Consider the following 27,310-nt stretch of genomic DNA (forward strand, 5'->3'; position numbering starts at 1 on the left):
CTAGCCACAGACATGCTTCCGCGATTAATAACACGATGCCCTCTGACAATAGAGTTGTTGGGGAGGAAGAAAACACTCCAGGCACCAGACGTGGGTTGAGAGGGCTTGTGTGTTCACATAAACACAATCTCACAACACTGCCTCTCACCATAAACTGTTTTGTTGTCGAAGACCTCCTCTGTGCTACTCCTCTGATCTTGGCTTCCTACATAGCCACGTTCTCGGTGAGTATGCCCCATGGCAAGTGCTGCAAGCGCTGTTTCCTGTTTCTAAACTTGTAGACTACCATCCACACGTCTCACCGTTGTCAGATTTAACCAGGTAACAGCAGCACCTTCATGCTGCTTTCTTATCTTTAGCTTAGATTGAGAGGATCCTGAAAGTAAAGTTGTAGATTTTTTTGGATAGAGTATTCTTAATTAATTTGGCTAAATTTTCAAATGACTCGTAATCTAAAAAAGAAAGTAAGTAGAAATTTCAGGCCCCGTTCCTCAGGCCTGAAAAATCAGTAGTGACGAGGCTACAGACATGAAGATTTTAAAGCAATAAATGCCTTGTCGTTTTTCTTCTGTGTTTGCTGAGAGCAAAGGAGTAGCATCAGCTTTGTTTTCATCTGATGCCCCCAGACAGGAAAACAATAGCAGGTAAGTCATTGGTCAGAGTCAATGGGGCCCATGCACACTCTGTAGGTCAAAAACATTTGAATAGTTTTCACAGTCTGTGTACACTCTTGCAGTGAAGTTGTTTCACTTCATTTATTGATGAATATTACTTATGTAGTACTACTATGGGCTAAGCACTGAGCTAGGCTTATTCTCTTAAGAGCTTAACATTTTAAAATGATTAAGATATATAACAAACATTTATAAAAATAAAATATGCTTATCCAGTAATTTGGAAATGCATTAAAGCAGAGGAAAAAAATGTCACTCAGAGATAACCACCATTAAAAGCCTGGAGTATATTCTTGCATTTTGTTGACTCTGTGTGCATGTGTGTGTGTGTGTGTGTATTTTAAGCAAAGCTGACAATATACTCTATACAATTTGTCATTTTTTTCTTTTACTTAATTTTAATTTTTACAAACTCTTCATAAATACATTTATTATTGGTTATGTAATGTTTATCTTATTTGTAACAGAGGATCAACATTCTGTTTTCTCTTTTATTTTTTCATGATCATGCTGTATGGATCACAGATTTCCTCATTTCTTAGTCAAAGGTCTGTCTTGACCATACTCACCAAGGTTCTTTGGAAAAGTTAACCTCACTTGTGTTTTGAGATGGTTCTACTGTTCTCCTGAAGATACAAACATACACACACATCATCATCATCCTGGAGCCTGACACAGGCTGAAACCAGGTGTGTGGTCTTCTGGTTTTCAGTCCACTTTGACTGTCATGCCCTAGCTCCTTGCCATGCCCTAGTGGTGCATTCAGAAGTGGGGCTGTCCCCGTGATGGGGAGGTTTTCACGTCTTTATTCATGAATTCAAGACCTGGTACCTAACACTTAGCTTCCCTTAGCACCATCACAGCCATTCTCCCATCTGGAAAGATCTCTTCTCCCGGATAGGGGGCACTCCCTCATGTCTGTCTCTCCCTTCTCCAGGAAAGCGATTCCAGTTTGGTTCCTACTAGGTCCTATTGTGCCAAATAGAGTCTTGGTACTCTTTCTTGTTACTCAGGAACACAAAGACCCTCTTAGTTGAGTTGGGAAGGGAAGGGTGGGAGTTGCCCAAGGAGAGGGTGGTAAGCAAAGCCTGGAACTGGAGACTTCCATGTCCTTGAGGAGGTGAAGAGAGTTAAAATCACCTTCTGTATTCTTCTGAGCCTCCTCAGGTGATAGAACACCATGGGAACTATTCTCTTAATAGGTCATATTTTCATGTAATGAATGTGGCATAATTGATCAAACCAGTGCCTTCAGGGTAAAATCTAAACTTTTAAACGTGATTTACAGCCTGTCGCCCTTTGGTTCCCACCCACCTCTCCTTGCCTGGCTGACCCAGCCCTGCTGAACTCCCAAGCTCTCTAGCTGGTTGTTCCTCCAGGTTTTGCATATGCTGTTTTCTTTTGCTGAAACACTCTTCCCTCTATCATCCCTGTCTTCTGCTGAACTTCACACACTTTTCACATTTTAGTTTAAATGTCACTTCCTCTGGTTAGGTTCTCTCTGCTCTGAGGTCTGGTAGCAAATGTCGTAATTACTCAGTTAACCGTTTATCTCCACCCAGATTGTAAATTCTGCAAGGATGAGGGCCACGTCTGTTTTGTGTTTGGATTCTGTTCCAGCTCAGCATTTGACACATATTAGGTGTTCAATAAGATATTGAAATGAGTAGTGGACATTTTTGGGTGCTTCTGGTTTTTATAAGTAGTGATTATTTGTCCATATCTTGTAATTTTTAAATTACTTTCTGATGATAAGTTCTTGGAAGTAAGATTGCTAGGTCAAAGGACATAAGCATCTTTGAGCCCTCTTGAAAAAAGACAGATTGCTTTCCAGAAAGTTTTACATTCCTACTAGTAGTGAATGAAATTTCCTGTTTCATTGTACTCTTATCAGCACTATTAGAAAAAGAAATGATGTTTTGCTAACTTGGTAGTAAGAAATGTTCCCTTCTGCTGTTTCAATTTTGCCTTAAATAGTGAGATGTTTTCATCTATTTTTAAACTCATTTATATTTGCTCTATTATGAATTGTCTGGTGTCCTTTGCCCATTTTTATTCTGGAATTTTCATGTTTTTGTAATCACATTTTATAAACTCTTTGTGTTTTAAAGATGTTAGATTATTATCATGATATCCGTTGAAGGTTTTCCCCTCTATTTAGATGTTTGTATTTTCGTCTCATGTTCTTTCTCTCTTTTTTTTCATCTTACATTCTTCTTAAGTTTAATATCTTCATGTGATCACGTCTGTCATCATTTTCCTTGGGATTTCTTACATGACTCTTAGAGTCCCTTCACCACCAGTGATCAAATATTCAGCTAATTTTTTTTTTTTTGGTATGTATACAGTTAGATTTCTTTGCCTGTGTGTGTGTGTGTGTACTTGGGTGTGTGCATTTGTGTGCATGTGTCCTTGGGTGTCAGCCACTGGGAATTTAATGGTAGGTTGGGAGGACCTTCTTTTGCCAAAAGGCTGACCAATGTCTCAACGTGATCTGTTGAATAATCTTTCCTTTTCCGATGATTTAAGGTGCCTCTTTTCACAAACGTAAGAACAATATAATTCTAGCTTCAGTGTGTCTTCCTGAAGTGGGCCGGTGCTTTTTCATCATTTAGGTTTTAGGGAGAGACTTTTGAGAGGGAGGATACCTTCTGTGTTTGTCCTCCCCAACCCTTCTCCCTGGCTCTGCCTGCTGCGTAACGCAGTTCAGCTTCACTGAGGCTAAACTCTGAGGCATCTAGGGAAAGTTGGCGTTGAGATCTGAAACTGGTAATGGCACAACGCATTTGCATGAAAACCCACTTCGCCAATTCAGTCATGTTTATGTCTTTCTGGCATTATTGGAGTATAGCTTTAGTTCGTCTGACGTTGGATCTAAAAACACACAGCCTACAAACAGATACCCACTAAAAAGTAAGTTCTATGGTGAGAGACAGAGAGACACTGCTACCCTAACTAGTGTTCAAGAGACCAGAGTCTCTATGGTGATGGTTTCTTCTTTTACACAACACTGCACAGTTGTACAAGGGGGGAATGCCAGTCTTAACTAAGACAAGAGTCGACAAAATGTTTCCTTTACAGGAAGCCACTAGCCACAGTACACAGAAAGGTGGGTGGGAACAGACATCTCTACATTAAGGTACTTTTCTCTCTCTTTCTCTCTCTCATTCATTCTTTCTTCCTTGCTTTCTTGCTTCCTTCCTTTCTTGCTTTTTGCCTTTCAGCTTAGTTCTATGATAACGTTTGACTTTATCATAGTTCTTGCAAGTTGGTCCCTGGGAAAATGAATCACAGAATCTAACATCTCAAGTTATGAAGCATTGAGGACATTCATTTGCTGTATTTTCCATAAATCAAAATTGGAAACAGAGACAAGTGGTTATTTTTATATGTCAAGAAGCAGAAACAGTGGGAGTAGAACAATCTTGCTGCTTTAGGAAAGGATTGTAATTTCTATCAAAGTGCTACAGGATTGAAATGGAAGTGTTTCAAGAGTTTCCCCACATCCTGCCACAAAATGTGGATCTGTGTTTTGAAATCAATTCGTTCAATCTTTATCCTGAATTCAAATACAACTTTTTTCCCTTCCTGAATCTTAAACAAATATAATTAACAATCCTTTTCTTTCGTTGGCGGGGTGGGGGTGGTGGTGGTGGTGTCTATTATAATTGCTGCATCTGGGGGTTTGTTTGGGTGGGGTTGGGGCGTTGCAAGTATTTAAAATGTCCTCAGGTGTTTATTTGCAAGTAATAGACAGCAAGTAACAAAGAGACCCATCTCATTCCAGCTTAAATCACGGAGACCCCGTCCCCAACCCCCATCCCTCATTCTCCACCCCCTTACCTTGCTCTTCGTTTCCTTTTCCCACAGCGTTTATCACCCTCTAACACACTACCAGTTTACTTGTTATGTTTATTGTCTATTGCTTGTCTCCTGAATAAGGACAGTGATTCTTGTCGGTTTCATGTATTCTAAGTGCTTGATACCATATCTGGCACGTAAGCAGTCACTCAATAAATTTTTGTTGAACTGAATGTAATCAACTCGCATCCCTGAAAAGTCCAGTTTTCTGCTGGGGTGGGGTCCTTTGTCTCAATGATGTCATCCAGAACCTAGCTCTTCACTCTTTTCTCTGTCTACTTTGTTTTTGTTAGCAGTGACCCTATCCTAAGTCAGGCTCCTCTTGTGGTCCCCAGATGACTCTAGCTCCAGGGTTTCTAATTCAAATACAGCAGGAGGGACATGGAGGCTTCATCTCGCATTCCTAGCAAAAGTCCTGAGAGTCCCTCTGAATGAACTGGCTCAGTCACAGTCATGGTGACTGGGGGATAGGTGTGCTGATGGCTTAGCCCAGCACACATGTGCCTTCCTTCCCACCAAGATGGAAGTAGCCTTTTAGGAATCACGTGGATCCCCAAACAGAAACTGCGGGGCTGCTGGAGAGGGGGCTCTGGAGTTTGGATGTCCACACTCTTCAACAAGAAGGAAGAACACGCGAACCAATAAGGGCTTATCATTACAAGCAAACAGAATTTGGGAAACCCCCTGTCTGTTCTTCCTAGTTTATGTGACTAGAGCTGAGGTTAGACTCAAGCTTATGTGATTAGATTGAGTACATCTTCTCAATTTTTCTTTGCGGGGGGAGCAATTTGTGTTTTCCTAGGAGGTGGAGGAATCCTCTAAAAGGATCCAGGAGAGCAAGTAAACAAAAAGCTGACCTTAGGATTAAAAAAACAGTTGCCTTTTCATTCTTTCCAGTGATGTAACTTACTGGAGTTTTAAGAAAAGCAGTCACTTCACCCCTTTTCATTCTTATTCTGCACTGGGTGCACCAGACACTGGTACTTCTTCATCTTCAGGACTTATTGACCAAGTTAGGTAGCACAGAGAGAAGATCCACGTTGTAGCCTGTGGCCATGAGTAAGGGTGGTACTCAGAGCTGATCCCATCAAGGCAGAACTCTTGGCTGTCAGCAGAGGACCAGCTCACTCTGACAACTGGCTCCTCTTCTTGCCCTTCCTCATCTCTGTGGTTATTAACCCAGGATTCAACCCCAAGTAGAATGCTCTTTAATTTTGTCACCCATAATTCTGTGACACAGGGGATGAATTGCTACAGGTAAGCACTGGGGGATGGTACAATTTCCTAAGTTATATATAAGGTCAACATATGTGCCAGAAAAGTGTAATTCATTCTTCCAGCATCTTTTTTTTTTTTCAAATTTGTGTTTTTATTTATTCTGACTACAGGATAGTCTGAGAAACAACAGTAGTGAGACTAGAGGCAGGAAGACATATTAGGATGCTTTTGCACAACTTCAGTACCTGACGAAAGTAGTAATGCCAAAGAGGGAAGAGGTATTTACACACATAATCTAAAGGCAGTAGTGAGTACTTGAGTACACAAGGACAGTGAAGAATCTATACTGACGTCAAGATTTCCAACTTGGTTTACTAGGACATAGATACTGGTGTCAGTGGCCATGAACAGGAATACAGGGAAGGAAACGTAGGGTTTTCAGTTTACTTTGCTCAGATCCATCAGAGAAATCACTATCTGTGGCCGCTTTAGGCTTACAAAATATATTTCTTAAATCATAAGACTTGAAAGTCAAAATTACTCTTTGATCCATGGACTGCAGAATGGATGTTGTGTTAGCAGGTATGAAAGCAACATTAATCTCGTACATCTCCATCAGAACTCTTGCATGGCAAGGTGCATTGTCAACGAGCAGTATTATTTTGAAAGGAATCTTCTGAGCAGTAGTTCTCAACAGCAGGCTTAAAATATTTAGTAATCTATGTTGTAAGCAGATGTGCTGTCATCCAGGCTTTGCTCTTCCTTTTATAGAACACAGCGAGAGTAGATTTAGCATAATAAGGGTCCTAGAATTTTTATAATGGTAAATGAGCATTGGTTTCAACTTATAGTCACCAGCTGCATTAATCCCTGACAAGAGAGTCAACCTGTCCTTTGAAGCTTTGAAGTCAGGCATTGACTTCTACTTTCTAGCTATGAAAGTCTTAGATGGCTGCTTCTTCCAATATAAGGCTGCTTTATCTTCATTGAAAATCCGTTGTTTAGTGTAGCCACCTTCATTAATTATCTTAACTAGACCTTCAGGATAATTTGGTGTAGCTTCTACATCAGTACTTGCTGCTTCACGTTGCGCTTTTATATTATGAAGACGGCTTTTTTCCTTAAACTTCATGAGCCAACCTCTACTAGCTTCAAACTCTTCTCCTGCAGTTTCCTTACCTCTATCAGCCTTCACAGAATTGAGGAGAATGAGGCCCTTGCTCTGCATTAGCTTTGGCTTAAGGGAATGTTGTAGCTGGTTTGGTCTTCTATCCAGACCACTAAAACTTCCTCCATCTTGGCACTAAGGTTATTTTGCTTTCTTATCATTCAGGTGTTCCCTGGAGTAGCACTTTTAATTTCCTCAGTAACTTTCCTTTGCATTCACAACTTGGCTAACTGTTTGACACAAGAGGCCTAGCTTTCAGCCTATCTTAGATTTTGACACGCCTTCCTCACTAAGCTTAATCATTTCTAGCTTTTGATTTAAAGTAAGACGTGTGACTCTTTCTTTCACTTGAGCACTTAGAGGCCATTGTAGGATCATTCATTGGCCTAATTTTTTTTTAATTTTTGAATTTTATTTAATTCTTTTTTTATACAGCAGTTTCTTATTAGTCATCAATTTTACACACATCAGGGGCTTCCCTGGTGGCGCAGTGGTTGAGAGTCCGCCTGCCGATGCAGGGGACACGGGTTCGTGCCCCGGTCCGGGAAGATCCCACATGCCGTGGAGCGGCTGGGCCCGTGAACCATGGCCGCTGAGCCTGCGCGTCCGGAGCCTGTGCTCCGCAACGGGAGAGGCCACAACAGTGAGAGGCCCGCGTAGTGCAAAAAAAAAAAAAAAAATTTTACACACATCAGTGTATACATGTCAATCCCAATAACCCAGTTCATCACACCACCACCACCACCACCCCCGCCCCTTTCCCCCTTTGGTGTCCATACGTTTGTTCTCTACATCTGTGTCTCAATTTCTGCCCTGCAAACCAGCTCATCTGTACCATTTTTCTAGGTTCCACATATATGCGTTAATATACGATATTTGTTTTTCTCTTTCTGACTTACTTCACTCTGTATGACAGTCTCTAGGTCCATCCATGTCTCAACAAATGACCCAACTTCGTTCCTTTTTATGGCTGAGTAATATTCCATTGTATATATGTGCCACATCTTCTTTACCCATTCATCTGTCGATGGGCATTTAGGTTGCTTCCGTGACCTGGCTATTGTAAATAGTGCTGCAATGAACATTGGGGTGCGTGTGTCTTTTTGAACTATGGTTTTCTCTGGGTATATGCCCCATAGTGGGATTGCTGGATCATAATTCTCTGGGATATTAAGTCTCATGTCTTATTCACAACAAAAGAAAGGCACTCTCATTTTCTAATACTTCTGCTTACAAAAAGAATATAAGTAATCATTATTTTCATGACTACAGCTGGCTCCGCAGTACAGCACTGTTCCTTTGGAGTAACGTTAACCATGAATAACTCCAAGGATGAAATACGACTACTTACTCATGCATGGTCTAGTCCCTGCCTGCCTTGCCAACTCCATTGTGTGCTGATTTCCCTTTTCTGCTGTCTGCTTCAGCCACAATGGCTTGTAAGTTACTGAAATAACTCAAAGTCTTTCCTTCCTTAGGGTCTTAGACTGCCTGTGTTCAAGTTCTGCCTTTCCACTTACTTACCCTTTCCACACTTCATTTGACTCATCTGTGAGGCAGGGCTAAAGGTCATCCTAGTTCGTAGGATTGTGTTAGGATTAAAAGATATAATGTATGTAAAGTTTTTAGAATGTTCCTGGTTCCTAATAATTAAAAATGTTCGAGGGAGGGAGACGCAAGAGGGAAGACATATGGGAACATATGTATATGTATAGCTGATTCACTTTGTTATAAAGCAGAAACTAACACACCATTGTAAAGCAATTATACCCCAATAAAGATGTTAAAAAAAAAAAAAAAAATGTTCGCCCCTCCTCCTCCTTCTGTTCCTATTTCTCCTCTCTCCCCCATCTCCTCACCTCCCTTTTTCCAAACCAGGCATTTCAATGTCTTAGTTGTTATATAAACCATCACTACTTCTGAGGCCTTTTCCGACCATCCTACCAAAATAGTTCCTTCCTTATTTCTCTGTTTCCTTCACAGCACCTATCTCCAATTGTAGTTTGTATATTTACTTGTTTTTATTTCACTGTTCATTATCTTTCTCCATGAAGAGAATAAAAATTCCATGCTAGCTGGGTCCTTGGCTGTTTTATCCATCATTGTACATATTATACGTGTCTGCACAGAGCAGGCTATCAGTACGTATTTAAGAATGAAAGCTGGAGTCCTTTGAACAGGAGGGGAACTACAAAGGGAAAGTGAAATTCTGAATCACTAATAATTCTATAATATACTGGGGCAGAAGCCACACGGCTGAGTACTGCCACTGGGGCTGGGCATGAGTGGTGGGGGGTGAGAGGAAGCACACCTCTAACCTAAAAGAAAATGCCAAGCAGCTTGAACATCTCTGATTTCTAGGGCCTCGGCTGCAAAAGTAGCTGGAAGTGCCAAGCAGGGGACAGTGATGGCCATCAAAAGGCTGGAAGACCCCTTAGACTAGCTTGGTGGAGGGATCTTACTCAGCAGCACATGGAAGATACTTTTCTAGGGACCTTCAGAAATATTTGAAAATTATCTTGCAGGAGGTTGAAGGTCTACTGTCCCCAAGCTACGGAAAGAACCAGGGAAACTTGAGTTGGGGTTGTTCTTGTTATCTGTGCAGTTGGGTAAGCCCGGAGAAAACTTGAATTACAATATTAATATTATCATGGCCAGGACTCATCCCCATGTGCAGGTTCAGAGAAAGAAACACTCTAGCAAAAGTTCATAACCAGTTCACTGATGGAGTGTCACAGTGAGGGAGGAAAGAGCCCTGTTTTATCAAAACTACATACCATCACCCACATGGCCTCCACAGGCTGTAAGGAATGTTGGTGGGGAAAAAGAATCATTTTCTATCATACTGAATGTTTTTGAAAAATCACATTTCTAGCATTAGCCAACAGTAAAGAATGTTGTATACACTTACATTATCTGGATACTGGGAAAGGGGCAAACTGGTAAACACCTATAGTAAGGTGGGAAAATGTTAACACTGATACTTTTAATGAGAGGATGGTCATTTGAGAGTCAGGGAGTCACACCTGTGCTCCTTTTACCCCTTACTAGTTTCATTTAAAAAATGTTTAACAGGAGTATATAAAATAAAATGTGAATGGCCCTCTTCCTCCCCTACTGGTCAGCCAATCCTATTCCTTAGAGGTAACCACTGTGGAATCAGGCTCCTGGGCGTTCTCTCACTCTTTCTGTGTTTCCTTCACCTATACATAGCCCATCACTTTGCATGATCATCTTTTTACTGGTATGCTTCCTCTTATTAATAGGATGAGCGTGGTTGTATATGAATATCTTTGTATATATTTCAGGGTATCTGTAGACTAGATTCCTAGAAGTGTAATTACTGGGTCAAAGTTAGTTGAATTGAAAATTCCTGGGGTCCAGGTCTGATTGCACTTCTGCTTGTGAGCACTGATATGGGCACCCTCACTCCTTTGAACTGAGTTTGGACTAGGTGATCTTTAAATGCCTTTCTACCTCTAACATGGTTTAAGTCTAAGATTCTTAGGCTCCTCTAGATGACGGCTGCTTTAGACTGACTTCTGTGCTGTGATTTTGAGAATGATTCTTGATTTAGAAGCAATCCAGAGAGATAAGAAGAATTAAAAGAAAATGAGCAGATGCAGCTGAAAATGAACATGTGTTTTCCATAAATACCAAGAAAGGCCAGAATTGAGCCAAAGCGGACTAAATACCCTTCGTAAAAACGCTAGAGCTGAAAGTGGTGTTTTACCATGAGCAGACAACATAGATGTTTGAACTAAAGGAGTGTCTTGATATCTAAAGAGCTTACAGTTCTTTGTATTGAATGGAAGGCATCTTACCAGGGTTGGCATCAGCCCAATCCACAACCTTTGAGCTATAGTCTTTGTGACTGTGTCATCAGCTGGTTTCGTAAAAGCACATGGCTAAACCTGCCCAATCCTTGGCTGGGGATCCTTTCAGGAAAATCCAGGGTGCTGCTGAAGTGTGGTAGGTGACTCTGGTAGTGGAATTCTGTCTTTGAGTCAGGACAGAATTTTAGCCTTTCCCTGGTTTGGGGGTTTAGTCATATTTAAGGACCTATAAAAATTTTCTACAGAAAATGCTATCTTAAAAAGGTAGTTTCATTTTAATTGAAAGAGTGGTAAACTGTTTCCTTAAGATTCCACTTCAAGTTTAGTTGACGATGTCATTATTCATTTCCTGTTTAGGAATGACAGGTCCAGCCCTAGAGAATGATCAGCAGGTTGCCATTGGTAATTCAGAAACAACTGAGATGTCCAAACCCCATGACAGAGGTTTTAGGGTATTTCTAAGTGAGAGCCAGTGGGTATTCTTAGAGCAGTTCACACTAAATAATTGGTAAAGCTTCTTAATAAAATTTTGAACTTTCCAATTTATTTCAGTAGTACTAGCTACCAAATCTGTATTACTGAAATTTCTTAACTTTTATGAAAAGGACATTTGAGGAGTGCCCATATATCACTAGACCTTATGGGAAGGAATACAGAAAAGTGAAATTTTTAATTTAAACAAGATATATAAGCATACATATAAGTACAGATCCGAATTTCTCCAAAACAGGATGCCAAGAATTAACTTCAATGAATGCTCTAAAGATATAACCCTGATCTGCATACATGCTTTTCTCTTTGGGCTTAAAGGTGCTGATCTAAGATGCTGATGGCTACATTTATTTCATCAGCATGAATCATTAGTATCGTTAATCCCAAAAGGTTAGGGTAAAGAAGTAGTTAGATGTACACATGATGTTATAGAGCTAATAGATGGCTATGTCTGTCTGGAATCCTCAAATGGTCTACAAATAGCTGTAATGAGTGTAAATTATTATTTTTGTCTTCAAACTTTTATACCAGTGCTGATGACTTTACTAGCATATTACATGGAGGTATGTAGAACCTAAGTGATATATCACGTCCTTTGGTTCTGTGGCTGAGATAGGAAATTACCTTCAGTAAGTAACTTTCATCGGTGATGGGCTTTTGGCTGGGTCCATGCCTACGCAGAAAGAAACAGCATTTGTTAGCCTCCCTTGCAGCTAGGTGTGTCCAAGTGCTGAACTTCTGACTAATGGGATATAAAGGGTAGTGCCATGTGGGTGGTAGCTTCTGGGAACCCTCTTTACAGACTAATGGCATATGCACCCAAGCCCCTTAGTCTTCATTACCTTCCCTTGCTGCTAATATAAGTCAGATGTAATATAAGTCTTGGACCAGAACTTTAGGACCATAGCTTTGGGACAGCAGAAGAAAAATGCTGAAGGAACCTGGGTCCCTGACACATTTGGGGATCAAATCTGCCATACCAGACCAAGGTTTCTACCTTCAGACTTTTATATGAAGAAAATAGACTTCTACCTTTTTTAAACATTGTAATTTATAGCCAATTTCCATTAATCATCACCTATTCCTTTGATGGGCATTAGCCTGATTTTCTTCAATTAAAAAAAAGTGACACATTTTTTTAATGAAATCAGTATCAAGCTATATGATCAGATGTATGGTCCAGTAAATGGACAAGAAAGTTTCAAATTGAGATGACACAGAAAAAAACCAAGAATGAAAGCTTGCCATCTGTTTCTATTACACGTATATCAATAGTTGAGCTGGTGGTGCTTTGGTTAGAATGGTTACAGGTAATTTAATCGTTAGTGATACTGAAACGAGTAGAATGCTGATGGGGCATTCTACCGTGAGAAGCGTATAGACCTTTTCTCAACTTCACTATGTCAGGGTCAGTGACCCTCCCTACTTTAAGTCTCAAGAGGGTTTTGGCTGACCAGTTCCTCCCCACCCCTCAACAAACATACCTTTTGCTAGGATCATAAATGAGAGCATAAGTTCACTCTTCTACTCCTACCTTTAATTCACCTGTTTTTTCCCCCAATCATTTTCGTGCCAACAATCCCTGGAAAAGGGGGAAAAAACAAAATCTAACAAACACAAATCCAAGGCAATACCCTGACACTGCTAATGAGCCATATCTCTGGATAAATCAGAGGTGATGACAGTGTAACTGGATTGTTGTGTCACTGGCCTAATAGGGAAAAAAGCATTTCTAATTTACTTACGTCTGCTGAGTGCACCACAGTAGTAGTTTGTTGGCTTTTTTCAAAAGCATCAGATGAGATAGGTTAGTGTCACTGCTCCCTTATCATCTTTGAATAAGGATTTTAAACTCCCAAGTAGCTAAATAACATGCAAGATATTTGCAGAAGGCAAAAGTGGACTCCAGACTCCTCCAACTTCCTAGAGTTTGCTTATTCTTGAGCCCCCAACTTCTTCATGATTTTGCTCCAATGGCTTCCCCAATCCAGGAAGTTTTCTTTGTATTTCACATCCACCCTATCTATCCTCATAGTTCCTTTCCTGTGATTTTGAAATTTCTTTTAAATTCTACTTACATCACATTGAATCCCAGAACTAGCACTTCTGTCATTGCCATTTACTACACTGAAGACATCCCTGAAGTGTGGCTCAAAGGAAGGACCCCCTCGGAGAAAGGGGTTGCCCAGATAAATGATTCACTCACTACAGAGGTGGATTTTTTTAAAAGGTCACTTTCATTCTGGAAAGGAGGAAACTGGTTTTCCTGTCTTTTGAAGCATCATCACAAAGTCAGGAGATAGAGGGGCAAAGCTTATAACCGTGAGGTTTAAATGAACATGGAGAAAAGCGGTCTCCCTGGGACGGGGTGTCTGATAGCTCACGTCCATCCTTCTCTTTCCCTAGTTGCTGAAGATGCAGAAGCAGCCTTGCTAACGTGCAGCAGTGACGTGACTCACGGTCGGCTGACATGGCAGGAAGTCACCTCAAGCTGCACTGACAGACGGGAAAGTCCAGAGCAGATTGAATGTACTTTTTAAGAAAAGGAAACAAAGGAGGCACTTTGTGGCTGATGGGCTGTGTCACAAGGTCAGAAAGCCCAATTACATTTGATAGTTCTTTGCAAGGCACAGGAGTACCCTGGGAATGCATTGATTTTATATAAAGACATTACTATAATATTTGCAAGCTACACATATATGTTTTAGTCATCAAATACAGAACAGCATTCTTGTCGGCAGAATGAAATCACCCAATCTTCACTGGACTGAATTAAATAAAAATTAATTGCTGGGGTCTCAGCAAGGATGGTCATAAGAAAAATTGTGAAGCAAGACATATTCCCTTTCAGAGTGGTTGCCTGTTTTTTGGAGTTCTTCTCTTGTCCCAGGGGTTCAGGGACCTTCTGGGACCCTTTTCCTTTCAAAGGAAAGGAAGAGAACTCTTTCAACCTATCAACGAATCTGCAAATATATGTGGTCCTGTGGTGTGCCAAGTACTCTGCAAGGGAGTATGAGAAGGCTGGAGAGGAAAAGATCTTTGAGGAGCTCCATCTAGTTGAGGACTACAAGATGTAAACATATTGAAGGGTGAGTACTAGAAAAAGAGTTCTTTCAAGGGAGAGTATGATAGATTATGAAATGGCTATGTCAAGAGAACAGACATGCTGTGGGCATTGAGAGGAAGGTGAGATCAGTGTGGACAATGTCGGTCGGGGGAGTATTTGTGCAAAGTGAGGATATGGAACTATACTCCACATTAAAGCAGACAGAGCCCACTTTAAATAAGTGGCAAAGATCAAATCAGTTATCCCAGGAATGGTGGTAGCCAAGGTAGATATTTGAGTAGAAGGGTGGTTGCAGGTATGAGAGTCTGAAGGTCTGGGTTAGTCCTGGTTTGGAAAGACAGTTGAACAGTGAAGCCTGTTTCTTCATCTGTAGAATGGATGTAATAAATGCCCTACCTGCCATCACATTAAGTGAAATAATGTGAATCACAGTGTAAACTGTGATTCACACAGTGAATATATCACACAGTGATATATTATGACTTTAGGAATAATTTTGCTTGTAGAGATACTGCTTAATTTTAAGGACTAAAGTGGTAATTTAAACATCCGTTCATCTGGAATAAGACAAGGATGTCCACTCTCACCAGTTCCATTCAACATGATATTGAAGTCCTAGCCACACAATCAGACAAGAAATGGAATAAAAGGTATCCAAATTGGAAGGGAAGAGGTAAAATTGTCATTGTATGCAAATGACACGATACTCTCTGTAAACATCCATTCATAGGTAATGAAGAAGAGTTGGAGGTGGTGGTACTAACTGTATATGAAGTCACAACACGTTGGTGACCAGTGAGTACACACCTAAGCTTAGTTTGGGGTCTTGTTAGAAGCAAGGTGAAGACATTTGTGTTTTATTTTTATAATTAATGCAGGTATCATCTTTCTAAGGATTTTTCCATTTTCTCTGGCAGTGAGGGTATTATGTTCACCAAGTCCCAAATGAATATTACATTTTAAGTTTGGACTTACAGAGCTTGCACATTGCATGGTGCATAGTAAGAAACCACTGTGTATTGAATGAGTTAGTTTTCTAGAGTTAAGATGCAATCTGGTAATCATTGCTTCTAATATGAGGAGTAGGAAGCATTTTTTTTCCTCCTAATCTTTTTGGAAAAATAGTCTCTGAGGAAGTTGGTTTCTACACATTTTGATCATGTACTCTGATCACAAAATATGTGCACTATTGTCAATCTCCATATTAAATACTAGTAAAGTTTGATTTCTTAATTTAGACTAAAAAAAAAGATTTCAATACATATACTGATAGTTAAAAAAATAGCGATGTATTTGTAGTGGGGTCAAAATTCACACACCATGAATCAGATATGCATAAATTAAAAAATGAAGAAATGCATCTTTATTTTCCTTCACTGAGCTCATCTTACTTGGAACCCCTGTTTGCAGTGATGACAATTTCCATACTTTCCAGGCTAAAAAGTTCTTTGGGGTAAATATTGGGTCCATTCAAAGTTCAAACCCTCATACAGGGCAGTTTCTCCCCTCTCAAGAATTTCTCTCTCTTTTCTTGTTCTAGACTAGAGAACTGTGTGCCAGGTAAAGGGGGGAGGACTTCTGGTCCCTAGGTTGCCCCCTGCAGCCCACAGGGTTCTGTGGAGCAGCCGGCTCCCCAGGCTTTGCTGTTCATATAGGGGTGATCAGCCCCATGCACCTTGGATATCGTGCTGACGTCCCTTGCTGATGTCCAGTGGGCCGCTCACATGGTCTCCATGGGTCTGTCGATTCTGCACTCTGTCTCCAAGCCTCATCCAGTCAGATGGTTCCCTTGGTACCTATATCCTCCTTCTCCCCAGTCCCATCCTCTCTTTGCCATCTTAGTACCACACTGCAGTGTGTGATACCCCTGGGGGCTGGGGTGGCCCCAGGTCCATTCTCCCAGGGCAGGATGACTGGAAATCTATGAGAAGCTGGCTAGTTTCCCTGTTCACACTGTGTTCACAGATTTCCCCCAAACCTCTCTGATTCTCCCTACCCCAGGTCTGGCCCTGGCCCTTCTCCCCTACCCCTCAATCAGCTCCTTTCTGCAGCCCAGGAAGGCTGTCATGGGGGCTTAGCGATTAATCCCTTCTTGGGACTAAGAACTGCCTGTCTCTCCCTTCTTCCCCAGAACCAGTCCTCTGACATCCAGCTCATCAGACCACACACATTTCCTTTTTAACCTTTTTTTTTTTTTTTCTCAGCAAGACTCAGCTTTTGCAAAACAGGAGTGTTTGTTTTTAGACTTTTGTCTAACTATAATATTTTAAGACCTCATTTTTTTTTTTTTCCTGCGGTACGCGGGCCTCTCACTGTTGTGGCCTCTCCCGTTGTGGAGCACAGGTTCCGGACGCGCAGGCTCAGCGGCCATGGCTCACGGGCCCAGCTGCTCCGCGGCATGTGGGATCTTCCCGGACCGGGGCACGAACCCGCGTTCCCCTGCATCGGCAGGCGGACTCTCAACCACTGCACCACCAGGGAAGCCCAAGACCTCATTTTTAAACAAAGTGCAGTGATGGCTCTTGTTCTCATCCAATTCTGGCCCTGGGTCCAATGGGTAGCAACTTCCAGAACAGTTAGGGAAAATGAATCACCAGAAACAAGAAGTATTGACTTAATGCCTCAAAAATTTTATTCCTGTCACAGATATTTAAGGTATTTTAGTAGTTGTGACTCTACCCTGAAATGGGTGATGGTGACATCAATTCCCTGGCTGGGAGGGGCTTGATCATTCATTCAGCAGCTTACATGTTCCCGGGTTATGAGTCATTCACAAAATATTTGTTCAGTAGCTACTTCATTCCAAACACAGGAGAAGTAGACTACGTTTTTAACAACTGGTTGCTGAAAACTCTATGGGTAAACCATCCAGTGTAAAGATTGATGGAATAGGAATAAAGGGAGAATTTTAGGGGTCACAAACAGTGGAAAACCTTGGAAAAGGAGTGAAGTAGGACCTTGTTCAGAACAGGGCACCACAGTTCGAAGCCAGAGGTAGATACTCTGGGAACCAGACAGAAATACTTTTTACTTTCAGGGACCAGAGCCAAACCTAAAAGGCTCTGGTGCAGCAGCAGGATGGAAACGTTTGGTTGGCCATTTGCAATGAAAGAGCAAGTCCCCGGAGGTCCAGTCCTGAAGGGAAGGGTGGGATGCATTGCAAAGAGGGACCTCATCGACCTTTTTTTTTCATATATACTTTATTTTATTTATTTAATTTTTAATTGCTACATCAATTTTTTTACTTCTTATTTTTTATACAGTTTTTAAAGGTTACATTCCATTTACAGTTATTACAAAATATTGGCTATATTCCCCATGCTGTACCATACATCCTCGAGCCTATCTTATACCCAACAGTTTGTACCTGTCACTCCTTCACTCCTATGTTGCTCCTCCCCTCCTCCTCATTGGTAACCACTAGTTTATTCTCTATATCTGTGAGTCTGCTTCTTTTTTGTTACATTCACTAGTTTGTGGTACTTTTTAGATTCCACATATAAATGATATCATACAGTATTTGTCTTTCTCTGTCTGACATTTCACTTAGCATAATGCCCTCCAAGTCCATCCATATTCCTGCAAATGGCAAAATATCCTCCTTTTTTATGACTTAGTGTTCCACTGTATATATGTATATACCCCATCTTCTTTATCCATGTATCTGTTGATGGACACAAAAAAGATACACAGGTCAATGGAGCAGGATAGAGAGCCCAGAAATAAACCCATCCACTTATGGTCAATTAATCTATGAGGAAGGAGGCAAGAATATACAATGGAGAAAAGACAGTCTCTTCAATAAGTGGTGCTGGGAAAACTGGACAGACACATGCAAAAGAATGAAATTAGAACATTCTCTAATATCATATACAAAAAATAAATTCAAAATGGATTAAAGACTTAAATGTAACATCAGATACTAAAAAGCTCCTAGAGGAAAACATAGTCAGAACACTCTTTGACATAAATTTCAGCAATGTTTTTTTGGATCTGTCTCCTAGAGTAATGGAAACAAAAGCAAAAATAAACAAATGGGACCTAATGAAACTTAAAAGCTTCTGCACAGCAAAGAACCAATGATAAAACAAAAAGACAATCTACTGAATGAGAGAAAATATTTGCAAATGATTTGACCCATAGAAATTAATATCCAACATATATAAACAACTCAACATCAAAAAACCAAATAACCCACTTAAAAAACGGGCAGAAGAACTGAATAGACATTTTTTCAAAGAGGAAGTACAGATGGCCAACAGGCACATGAAAAGATGCTCAACGTTGCTAATCATCAGGGAAATGCAAATCAAAACCACAATGAGGTATCACCTCACACCTGTCAGAATGGCCATCATCAAAAAGACCACAAACAACAAATGTTGGCCAGGATGTAGAGAAAAGGGAACCCTCGTATACTTTTGGTAAGAATGTAAGTTGGTGCAGCCACTGTGGAAAGCAGTATGGAGGTTTCTCAAAAAACTAAAAATAGAACTACCATATGATCCAGCAATTCCACTCCTGGCTATATATCAAAAAAAAAAACAAACCCAAAACACTAATTGGAAAAAATACATGTATCCCAGTGTTCATAGCAGCATTATTTACGATTGCCAAGGTGTGGAAAAGACCTCATTTAGTTTGAATTGAGACTCTTGGTAACCAGTCCAATTCAGAAAAGTGTATTTTTTCTGCTGACTTCTTGTACTCTCGGTCTTTTGTTTTTTTCACCCTTATTTTGGGTTTTTATGACCTTTGTTTTCTGGAAGCAGTGAAGCTACTGGTGAATATTCAAAGAGAAATCGGAGTCTCTCTCTAGGCCTTCAATATTTCTGATGTCAGCTACCATTTTTATTAAGGATTTCAGGAAGATTTGGATAGCGATGGGGAAGATATGGGCAGGTTAGAGTTAGGATTCAGCGATGATGGACACGGTTATTCTTCCCACTTGGCATGGCCCACTGTGAGCAGTTTTAACATAAATCATGCATGTGCTATTGAGTCTATGCATTTTCTTTTTTAGAAATAGCAGCCCATGAGGAAGCTCTTACTGACATTCTACTGGTGGATGTGACTACTAATTCCATTCTGGTAAAGTGAACCAGATGCTAAACTACAATTATTTTGCTTACAATGGACTAACATAAGGGAAGAAATTTTAGGTTTAAAATTTGGTATTTGAAAGTCTTTGATAATCACAAGGACTTAATCTATAGACCTGTTCTGTCCATACACTAGCCACTTAGTAGCCAGTGACTCCTTAAACTTAAACTAATTTTCATTAAAGTAAATTAAAAATTTAGTTCAGCAGTTACAGCAGCCACACTTTTAAGTGTTCAATAGCCACATGTGCCCAGTGGCACAGTACTGTATTGGGCAGATACAGAAGATGTACATCATCAGAGAAAATTCTATTGGGCAGTACTAGCGCAGACTTTAGTGCAATGTTATAGCTAGATAGGAAAAATGGTTCAGGACATTTTTTGTTGTTGCTTTTTTTCTTTTTTTTTCTTATTTGCGGTACGCGGGCCTCTCACTGTTGGGGCCTCTCTCGTTGCGGAGCACAGGCTCCGGACGCGCAGGCTCAGCGGCCATGGCTCACGGGCCCAGCCACTCCGCGGCATGTGTGATCTTCCCGGAACGGGGCACGAACCCATGTCCCCTGCATCGGCAGGCAGACTCTCAACCACTGTGCCACCAGGGAAGCCCCCTTTTGCTTTTTAATAATATTGTTTAGGAGTGGGACTGGAGACCAAAAGAAGAGTAAAACGTCATCATTTTTTCAGGAAATGCAGCACAATCGTTCCCTTCACTTCAATTTAAATTATTTTGGGGGGCATTGTGAATTTGGAAGCCGAAACTTGGAGAAATCAGTTAAGTTTAAACACTAGCAGCCATGAGCTGGTTTTTTAAATGCTTGACTACACTGTCCACAACGTATAGCATGGTCTTCAGAGCCAGTCATATCTCATGGATAGTCCCAGCTGGGTTTAAATCTAGTTGCACCGATCACTGTCTGAGCAAGTTTGTGTTTGACCTTTCTCATCTTGAGTTGTATCACCTTTGAAGGGAAAACAGTAATGTCCGTCTGCAAGCATTCGGGGGTAGAGTAAATGCAGGTGTATATAAAATGTGTGGTACATTGTAGAGAGTCAATAAAAAACCAGTTTCCAACTCAGAAATGTATCTTACTTAAAGAGTAATTGTACTCATATTAGATTTTTAACTTCACTTAAAGCTTTAGTTATGAGAATATCAGACCATAAACATTTTCAAAAATGAAGGTAAATATTTATTGGGTCTTTGAATGTGGAAGGACTTTTCAAGTTTAAAGGCAATGGAAAACAGAAAACCCATCAATTTGATGATATAAGGTTTTAAACTACCAGAAACCAACTATATAAATCAAATTAAAAGGTGAAAAAATTGGGAAATGTATCTTCAGCTAATATGACAAACAAAATGTTATTGTGCTTAATTTTTAAAAGTAAATGGTCATAAAGATCTATGAGAAAAAATTCCATATAAGGCAATGAATAAAGGATATAACATTGCATAGAAATATAAATAAAAATTGTTAACAAATGAAAAATATTTCAATGTTAGAAATTTAAAATGTGCAAATTAAAGTAACTGAAGATTCTTTTACTTCTTTTCTTCTCTCTTTCTTTTTTTTTTTTCTTTCTCTCTCTTTCTGGCCTGTAAATGTAGTGATGAAAAAAAATACATAGGGCTTCCCTGGTGGCGCAGTGGTTGAGAGTCCGCCTGACGATGCAGGGGACACGGGTTTGTGCCCCGGTCCGGGAAGATCACACATGCCGCGGAGTGGCTGGGCCCGTGAGCCGTGGCCGCTGAGCCTGTGCGTCCGGAGCCTGTGCTCCGCAATGGGAGAGGCCACAACAGTGAGAGGCCTGCGTACCGCAAAAAAACAACAAGAACAACAACAACAAAAAACCCCATAAATACAGTTCAGGAGAGACGTGAGGCAGGCATTCACTCTACACTAAAAATAGTAATTGTAAGACAAAGATAAATTTTTGGATAGTAGAGCAATATATTTTTGTTTGGGATATTTACCAATTGCTGGTATTGTCTTCTGGTCCCATATCAAGGGCTAAGTCTGGAGGACTCAGACCATAGAGTTCCTTCCGTGGCAGAGAAGAGATTCCCATCGGTCTCTCTTGGTCTAATGTGGTCACATTCCCATCGGTCACATGGTCTAATGTGGTTTTACTGCCTTAAGGAAGAGGAGCTCCAGCCGAGACGACGGAATGTCAAGTCAAGAGGGAATGTCAAGCTCCTTCCTGCCTGGGTGATAGTGGGAAGGAAAAAAAGAATAGGAAGATTATGGAAGTACATTGTCAGGGTTCTTAATCTCCTGTCTTCAGTCAAATTTTTGAGGCAGACTTGTGAGAGTAAGAGTGAGATGATAAGGTTGAAATTTCCAGAAAGGAATAGATAAACTGGAGGACAGCCATACGAGCAGCAAGTGTGGTACCATGTCCACTTTGTTCCAAGTATTAGCATTGCTCTGGTAGATGGAATTGGCTAGGCCAGTGGGTCTGAGGTTGTGGCCCTGCTTGCTAATGGTTTGGTAAGGAGATAAAAGGACGCTTTGAGGACTAGCGGACCAGCAGCCTCAGAGGCTGGGGCTTTGGGCAGAAGCAGATTGCCTGGACTTCAGCCGTAGGTGATGACATGAAACAATGATTGTGCTGAAGCACAGCACTCTGGGATCAGGCTGGATAGAGAAAACGAAGTACTGAACACAGTGCTTGGCACACAGTGCATGTTAATTATCATGGTAACAAGAATACGGTCAACTACCGTGTGACCATTAAAATGTTCACAAATAACTTTTTATCTTAGGAAGAAATGCTTGTGTTATTACATTTTTAACGGAAGGGCACAGAGGGTGTATCTTTAATATTACATATGCACAAAAAGGACTGTACAGAAAAATACCATAGTATTTACAGTTATGAATCTTCCAAAATGTATCTACCTGCTGTACTGCTGATGGACAGTGCAGCTGTGATGAATAACGCTGCTATGAACATTCTTTTTCCATGTCTTTTCATTCACAAGTGCACACATTTCTGCTGGGGTAGAACCTAGAAGTAGAATATCTATGTCCTGCAGTGTGGAGAGGGTTGGTTGCTTTAGTAGTAATGTCACAGAGTGTCCCAGAGTGATTGTATGAATTTACACACTCACCAGCGGCTTATGAGAGTTCTCATTGTTGCCCATTTCGGTGAACACGTGATATCATCTTAGCCCTTTTGGGTGGGTGTGTAGTGGTTTCTCAGGATGGTTAGTTGCATTTCCCTGTTTTCTAATGAGCTGAAGCCCCTTTGCATATGTTGACTAGCCTTCTGTGAATGTCTGTTCAAGTCCCTTGCCCATTTTCTCATGCATTACTTTTATAATCATAAAAATTCTCACATACACAAAAACAAAAAGTATTAAATCGCTGTCTACCTTGCCCTTAATCTTACTTATACAAGCAATCTGACTGAGGGGTAGCATCTTAACTGGCTCTCCAAAAATGGACGACCAACTTGAAGTAGAAATTGTTTTCTCTGTTCCTTTCTAGAGTTGTCTATCATTTTATAAATTGTGTGTTATTATTTACGCACTTACGTCTTCTGTTAGACTATTAACTCTCTATTAACTGTTAACAGTGGCAACTTTTCTGATTCCTCTTTGCATAATACACCTAGCACCGTATACCTGCACACAATAAAAATTTTTTGGATGAACAGAAATGCACAGCCTTGAATAGCATTTATAGAATCTAAGCATTGGAATGCAAAATTCAAATAATCTAGTTTACCCTCTCATTTCAAAGGTGACCAAATTGAGGTGCAGAGACCTGGGTCCAAGAACAAATGAGCTATGGGGTGTGGGAAGGACCGTGGTTCCTAGTCCGTCCTTGTTGAGTTACACCCCACTGTCTTCTAAGAGACAAGGAGAAGATAAGCAATGAATTCTTGGTGTAACTGACTCCAAACTGATACCACAGAAGCCCTGTCTACTAAATAATTTATAAACTTAGAATAAAACTCTTCCAGAGAGGAGGCACTTCAACTGTGCCAGCACCAAAAGATACTCTCAACGGGCATGCACAGTCAGGTTTGCCATTATATTTTTCTGTCGGATGAGGTTTGGTTGCAAAGATGTTTTAGGATCATTATCTTAGAAGAAATGTGTCACTCTGACAAAAACATAAGTACAGATAGTAAGTTGAAAATTGTGAGACCATGGCAAGCATTGCAGGCAAAATTGGACGAATTGCTGGACAGATATTATAAAGGGCAAAGAGTGAATCATGCCACCTGTGAAAAATGATCCATCTGTGCACGCCTCGGTAATCAGTACTAGAGAGAACAAAGGACTGAGGAAATGGAAATAAATGTATCGGGTGGGCCAATATAGCAAATGTGAAGGTCAGCCCTTGAGTTCATGCTTAAGATCCAATGCCATTTCCTTCACTAAAACACAGCAAATGAAGCAAGAGGTGGAGGACCTCCCAGCTACACCCAGGGGCCATCCCTGAGAATATCCTGAAAACCACTCAAACATCCAACCCTGCCCGCTGCCGGGGCAAGTAAATGACGATCCAGCAAGAAAATCCTGGAGCCCATTGAAGGGGATCGGGACATGCCACCCTCAAATATGTCACTTTGGCATATTGATTATTTTGAGCTGAAGGCAATTGACATACAGCAGGTTCAGGAAGGCCTCTCTGCCCTTCTCCTTCTGCCCAAAAGCCAGGCGTAAATTTCCCATGAGAAAGGTGCCCTCCCAGTACCAGGAAGAAGAGAAACTTCTTATCACTGGAGAAGGGGAGTTGATGTTCAGATGAGTCTGAACAAACAGACCTTTTGAAAATAACCTTTCTCTTGCATTGGGGAGGGGAAATTTCCCCCTACCCATCTTGAGTTCTTGTGGCTGCACTAATGATGAAATTGCACAGGACAGATGAACAGGAGAAAAAGAAACAAACTTTAACTTTCTCATAGAAAAGGGACCTAAGAAGTGGACAAAGCAGACATATTTTATACTTTTTAGACAAAGAAACAATAAATTGGTAAGTAATTGACAGGACAAAAAACTTAGGCTTTGGGTGCTCAATTAGTGAGAATCTAAACAGGGTTTGGGCTTGGGCTGGTAAAGAAGTAACAAGGTTTGTTTTACAGGCTTCTCGGCCTGAATTCCCTCTCTCTGGTGATCGGGGTGTCCTTCTACCTCCAGATGCAGGGACTGCACCTTTCACATGAGAGGTTTAGTTCCTGTTTTCAGTGGGACAGAAAGGAGGTCAGAACGTCCATATTGCACTGGACATTTCTTAAGTAACTTCTGTTCTAGATAATCAATATGCCACTGGGACATATTTTTGGCTGGTGTGCCCTGGCTCCCAAAATTCCATTAGTTTCCCTAGTGTATTTCCTAGTCACTTCACATAATTAACATCCCTAGAAGCCTAAACTCCTTTCCTTTGCCTAGTCATTTCTTAACAATTTGTTGTCCCTTGTTAAGATGGTATATAAGCTCCCAAGTCTTGGGTTTTTTAAAAATTTCTTTCCTATAAAGTCTTTCCCCCACCTCTATGTCACATAAAAATGTTAACATCAAATAAATTTGTATGCATTTCTTCTGTCTTTTGTCTTGTAGGGGAGGTAAAATTCTCCTCTAGTTTGTTGGGTCTCCGACTGTCCCTAAGAATCAAACTGTGATAAGACGTATTAGCAGGAGAAAAGCATACGCATTGGGTTAAATTTTTACATGTACATGGAAGATTTCTCAAGAGAATGAACCCCCTAAGTGACAAAAGCGGGAAGCTTTTATACTTTTTAGACAAAGAAACAATAAATTTGTGAAGAATTCACACAACACAGGGGTTTGGGTTGGGGGTAGTAAATGGTGAAGAAGTTTCTAGGAAAAAAAAGTGTTAGTAAAACAAGGTTTGTTTGTATAGATTTCTTAGCCCCCAACTCCCCACCTCTGGTGGGTGATAAGAATGTCTTCCTTTTTTCTGACACAGGGAGGGCACCTTTCACAAGGGAGTTTTATCTCCAGCTTTCAGGAAGAAAAAGAAGGATCAGAGTGTCCTTCTTGTACCAGCTGTTTCTTAACTGCCTATAATCCAAAATAATCAATATGCCCAAGTGGCATATTTTAGGGTTACGTATTTTGGTTTCCTTCAGTCATTTTAATTCACAGCCTGCAGAAAAAGAACCTAAGAGGGTAAAGGAATAGTTTTTTCTCCCCTAGATTATATAATGACCACCAGGAACTTGGTTTTTGAGAGATAGAGAGGTCAGGTCAGCCTCCTCTTGTGTTGTTGTCCATGATGTCATAATCAGTCTAGCAGGGATTTTCCCAAGGTTAGAAGTTGCCTTTGATTCCTGTGTTTGAGACTTCGAAGGCAGCCTTTGACCTTGGCAGCACCTAATGGAAAGTACTGGAGGGACCTGTGTAAAGACTCAGCATTAGGCTTGTGGTGGCAGAAATAAAACAGATCCACCCGGCCACCCAGCCAGGAGGCTAGGCACAAAATAGCCCGAGGTAAATTTAGAGAAGCGTAGAATGTGAATTCAATAACTCCAGGCTTTAGCATGGTGAAAATGTGACTGAGGTTTTCATAAATTTAATGCCTGTTAAGATTTGTATAACATCAAAACATAGTTGCTAAGAGGTTTCATAGAACATTGGAAATCTCATCAAGTGAGATATAATTTTCCTCAGTAGATCTTCATTTTAGTTAAAGTTGCTTTATTTTAGAAAAAAGATGCTTAACACAATGACAACATATCCAAGTAGAGAGGAAAAGAGTTTATCAAATTCTAAAACATGAACAAAATCATTCTCCATTCTATTTGGTGGAAATACATCAAGAAGCAAGACAGGGCTTCCCTGGTGGCACAGTGGTTGGGAGTCCACCTGACGATGCAGGGGACACGGGTTCGTGCCCCGGTCCGGGAAGATCTCACATGCCTTGGAGCGGCTGGGCCCGTGAGCCGTGGCCGCTGGGCCTGCGCGTCCAGAGCCTGTGCTCCGCAGCGGGAGAGGCCACAACAGTGAGAGGCCCGTGTACCGCAAAAACAAAAACAAAAACAAACAAAAAAATGAAACAAGACAATATTAACCACCTTTTGGCCTCCTTTTACTTATAAACAAAAGAATAAATGAATAAACTTTTGAAACTTGACCTGCTTGTGAACAGAAGAGCTCCTGGATTGGAAAATTTTGCAAATGCTTTCCCACCTCAGATACACAGGCAGTTTCTCACAGCAGTGCCCTACTTTGAGAGTGGAGAGACTGGATCTTATGATTCTTTGTCTTTCCTAAAGTATGGGCAAGATAGCAGATCTTTGATACATATTATTTGCTGACTGCTTGAAAGAAATAGTCCTTTATACAGTTTGGAAGGAAATGGCCACGGAACAAAGACAGCAATAGTTCTGAAGTGTATTTAAAGTATAGAGTGTTCAGGCAAAGAGGTGAAAGTGCATTGGGTTGGTTTTCAGTTCATAAGTTATCTTGCCCCAAGAGATATATGTGCCGGTGTGTGTGTAAGTTTCTTGTTAGTAACAGGAAAGACACAGGATTTTGAACACAGCAGGAAATAATCTTTTTTTTAAACTCTTTTATTTAATTCTTCCTAGGCTTTAGGTTGAGAATTTTCCAGGATGAAGTCACCTTCACGCTGTGGTTTGCAGCTGGATAAAGTCTAAAGTGTAGTCCTTGACCCAACTCATGAATCCCCCCACCAACAAAGATCCTTTAGGGCAGTGGTCCCCAACCTTATTGGCACCAGGGACTGGTTTCGTGGAAGACAACTTTTCCATGCACAGGGGAGATGGTGGGATGGTTCAGGCGGTAATGCAAGTGATGGGGAGCCATGGGGAGCGGCAGATGAAGCTTTGATTGCTCGACCGTCGCTCACCTCCTGCTGTGTGGCCTGGTTCCTAACAGGCCATGGTACTGG

The 27,310-nt window shown here is 40.9% G+C and overlaps 1 long non-coding RNA gene across 1 annotated transcript; it reads left to right on the top strand.

Moving 5' to 3' along the window:
* Positions 1-75: 75 nt before the first annotated feature.
* On the top strand, positions 76-27,228 carry LOC116763804. The gene is made up of 4 exons (XR_004352623.1): positions 76-224; positions 13,656-14,338; positions 15,047-15,111; positions 26,988-27,228. It is a non-coding gene; the product is annotated as an uncharacterized LOC116763804 (long non-coding RNA).
* Positions 27,229-27,310: the final 82 nt, after the last annotated feature.

This window comes from Phocoena sinus, chromosome 12 (assembly GCF_008692025.1).
Source record: "Phocoena sinus isolate mPhoSin1 chromosome 12, mPhoSin1.pri, whole genome shotgun sequence".
Taxonomy (NCBI): domain Eukaryota; kingdom Metazoa; phylum Chordata; class Mammalia; order Artiodactyla; family Phocoenidae; genus Phocoena; species Phocoena sinus.